The 4,279-nt window shown below is 41.4% G+C and overlaps 1 pseudogene; it reads left to right on the top strand.

The window, feature by feature from the left end:
• The first annotated feature begins 204 nt into the window (after window positions 1-204).
• LOC148034045 (25S ribosomal RNA) lies at window positions 205-1,691 on the top strand (annotated as a pseudogene).
• The last annotated feature ends 2,588 nt before the right edge of the window (window positions 1,692-4,279 follow it).

Below are 4,279 nucleotides of genomic sequence, written 5' to 3'. Positions count from 1 at the left end.
CCTCTTTTTTCCTGATGCCTTAAGCCTACACCCGTCTATTCTTTTATGAGGGAGCCAAGCACTCTTTTACAAGAGTTTTTAGAGTTTTTTGAGGCGCCTTCCATTTAAGATTGCACTTTTTGACTCAGCCTAGCTTTAGGAGCCACCTCTGTGCCTTTGCTCTTTTTTCTATCCTTTTTTCACTCTTTGCTTCATATTTTCGCCATCTCACATTGAGGTTAACAAAATTAGATTTGTAACTTTTGAAAAAGGATTGACTCTAAAGGTGAGGTCTAGGGGTTTGCTTCTTGACCTCGAAGGCTGTGTCAAGGGCTTGTTCGAGTTGTCCTAGTGGCAAGGGTGGACCTTCGCATGCCGATTCGACACAGGGGGTAGAACGTTGTTCCTTGCGGTGTGGCCCTCCCTAGGTGATGAAGAGTCATCTCAAAACCTGTATGGACAAGGGAAATTCAACTATTTAATTAAAACAAAGCATTGGGATGGTCCCTACAGATGTTGACGCAATGTGATTTCTACCCAATACTTTGAATGTTAAAGTGAAGAAATTCAACCAAATGTGGGCAAATGGTGAGAGTAACTATGACTCTTTTAAGGTAGTTAAATGCCTCGTCATCTAATTAATGACATGCATGAATGGATTAATGAGTTTCCCATTGTCCCTATCTACTACCTAGTGAAACCAAAGCTAAGAGAACGGGCTTGGAAGAATCAGTGGGAAAAGGAGACCCTCTTGAGCTTGCCGACTTTGTGAAATGACTTGAGAGGTGTAAAATAAGTGGGAGCCTTTAGCAAAAGTGAAATACCACTACTTTTAATGTTATTTTACATATTCTGTGAAGTGGAGGCAGGCTCAATCCCTGTTTCTAGTCTAAGGCATACTCATGTGCCAATCTAGAGGTAGAATACATTGTTAGGTGGGGAGTTTGGCTAGGGCAGCACATATATTAAAAGATAACAGATGTGTCGTAAAATGAGCTCAACGAGAACAAAAATCTCTTGTGGTAAAAGCTCATTTGATTTTTATTTTCAATACGAATACAAATTGTGAAAGCATGCCAATTGATCCTTTAGTGTTTTGGAATTTGAAGCCAGAGGTGTCAAAAAAGTTACCACATGGATAACTGGCTTGTGGCAGCCAAGCATTCATAGCGCCATTGCTTTTTGATCCTTCGATGTCGACTCTTCCTATCATTGCAAAGAAAATTTTGCCAGTGTTGGATTGTTTTGCCACCGATAGGTAATGTGAGCTAGGTTTAGACCATCATGAGGCAGGTTAGTTTACCCTGCTGATGAGCAGTGCCACAATAGTAATTCGACTTAGTACAAGAGGAACCATTGATTCACATAATCGGTCATTGCACTTGATTGAAAAGCCAGTGGCACAAAACTGCCATGTATAGGATTGTGAGCGAATGCCTCCAAGTTAGAATCCATGCTAGACGCGGTGCTCTCTACCTCCTTGGTTGTTACCCAATTGATAGTAGGGATGTTTGTGCATCCTCAAGAGCATGTGTTGAGAGTCTCCCTCAAGGCATCGGAAGTGGTTTTCTTGAGAACTTTGAATGGAAATTCTAAATGGCCGGGCAGATGAATCCTTGGACATGACTTAAATATATGGCTAGATATTATAAACGATAGAGTATTCTTGCTACTATGATCCATTGAGATTTAGCTCATTGCCATACCGGTTTTTTCCCCTTCCACTCTATTCGGTGGGGTTTTCTTGGCCTTGGCCCTTGTGTGCCATGGCAGGTTCCTAAGTCCTCATGTACACCATGCACCCAATCCAACCTAACTGATGTAGGTGGTTTGATAGGCTTCTCTTCACCTTGTGCCTTCTCCCCTTTTTTCGCCTTGGCTCGCTTGGGTTTGTGCGATTTTCATGCTTGTCTCACCTCATGCCATTGGCCCCCACCCCATGACATTCCAAGTCCTTCACCCCCATGGCATGGATTCTATGACTCATATCTTTTGGATGTTGCCTCTACGCGCATGGGGTTCTCTTTATGTGGACACGCATCCTCCATGGCATGATTGGCATGACATGCCATGGGCACATGCCCTCCACAACATGGATTTTATGACTTAATCTTTTGTATGCCACTATCTCTATATGCATGGGGTTCTCTTCACGTGGATGCTCGTCCTCCATGTCATAAATGGCACCCGATGGCATTCCAAGTCCTTTGTCCATGGCATGGATTCTATGACTCGATCTTTTATGCATTGCCTTTATGTGTGCGGGGTTTAGGGATTGTGTGGACAGGTGTTCTCTGTGGCATGAATAGCATGGCATGCTTCCATGCCTCACTCTTGAGCTCTGTCATCCCACTTTGTTTATATACAAGAGCTCTTTGGAATCTTACTGTATTCGTGGTGCAGTCATATTAGCGCTAACACATTGGATATAATCAAAACTCCGCAGTTAAGCATCCTTGGACCAGAATAGTATTGGAATGGGTGACCTCTTAGGAAGTCGTGGTGTTGCACCCTTTTACATGCTTGTTTCAAAACCATGGCATGGTACCCTCCTCAGATTGTGTCTTGTCTCTCTATGGGGACATCATGGTAGGGAACCCCTCGCCTTGCCATGACATGGGACCTCCTCTCCTCGTCACGATTGTTTTTGCATATGTCATGTTGCATGGTTCCTCCCTCCCTTTGCCTTGCGATGACACAATGTCAAGTGTTTTTTTGAAAACTGAAAATCCCTAGTTAAACTGTAGTTAGGTTTGATTTTTGCTAGCTTAGATGGTTGCGTGATTGTTTACTTCAGTTTTTTGTCATTGGATTTTCTATGTTTGTCTAGCTTAGAATATGTTTGTGTTATTTTGTTTAAAAATTTTTAATGTGGAAACTTGATAGCCTTGGTTGATTTTGATATTTTTTTGGATAGGTTGGAGCTAGAGATTTCGGATAGCTGCTGAATATTGTGGAATAGGTTTGTTTTCTTGCCAAGACTCTTACACATCACGGGGATAATGGGTTCATGAGCACTTCATGTTACACTTGTTTGATGCACTACACTCGGGGGTCATCTCCTGATCTTTTTCAATTACTTCCATGCCATAGGTTGGGTTTATGCACATTTTGCACCATTGTTGAGCACTAGCACAGCATGAGGCCTGCTGCAGCTATATGCAATAAGTCTTAGATGCACATGCACCTGAGAGAGCACCTTTCATTGAGCACGCACTGTTTTTTGCACGCATAAGAATTGGGATATTGATCACTGAGTTAGGAACCTCTAATTGAGTGGGAAAGGTGGATGGATGAGTTTGAGGTTTGACGGCACCAATTGTGAGATGGGTTGTTTTTTGGTCAACATCTTGAGGACCATCATTTCTTGAGCGATCATGAGATTTTGGGTGGGTGGAGCGGAGTACAATATTTCTTCCTATGAGCATTGAGAGGTAACTTGCTTGCATTTTGCATGACACATAAGCACTTGTAGATAGGTTAAGCACAGTTTTTCAATGCATATATACTTTTGTGGGAGCATCGATTGATTGGTTGCATATCATGGATCTAATATTGCATATTTCTTAAACCATGTTTGGATGGGCATGAAGTTTTATTTCACAGCATATTCTTGCTAGGGCACATTGCACGAACAAAGCCAGGTACATATGAAGAAAATATCAGTCATTGAAGACTTGAGGGGGTGTGAAGAAAAATTGAAGAATTTTACAGCATTGATCATATAGATTTTCTTGATTACACCATTAGTGAGAGGATTGATATTTTTTCTCCTAACACGTTAGGGCGGCTTTATATGGTGATGCAAAGGTGGATCAAGTAACATGGATTTCAACATATGTGTTCTATGCGGAATGGGATGTAGAGATCAGTACTATTGTTGGTTGATCTTGGATATTGTGAATCACAAACAAAGTTCTAAGATACGTTATGCGATGATTATTATGAGGCCTACATGAGTTGGCCAGTAGCATGCATGCTAAGGCCAAAGAATTACAGTGTGTTGGAAGTTTGGCATAAGTGAAGGACACGTCTATGAGGATAGTGTATTATCTACAATGTGAAGGGTACTTGGTAATTGAAGGATTCACAAACAAAGATGAATGCAACCTATGGAGGAGCTTGTTCATGGATTTGATCCCTCACACATTAGTATATTCTCTTAAGAAAACTTGGAAGCATGTTGAGGATAGCTACTTCCATGAAAGTGTCAATAATATTTCATTGAAGAAAATGCATTCAATGAAAAAGGAAAGCTTTTAAAGGATTTGTCAAAGCAAGGCACACATTAGGTGTCTCT

Source organism: Lygodium microphyllum, chromosome 7 (genome assembly GCF_053477565.2).
Source record: "Lygodium microphyllum isolate KBCC chromosome 7, Lygodium_microphyllum_v1.1.10, whole genome shotgun sequence".
In the NCBI taxonomy this organism is placed as follows: domain Eukaryota; kingdom Viridiplantae; phylum Streptophyta; class Polypodiopsida; order Schizaeales; family Lygodiaceae; genus Lygodium; species Lygodium microphyllum.
The sequence above is the reverse complement of the archived record's forward strand: the minus strand, read 5'-3'. Positions and strand labels throughout refer to the sequence as shown.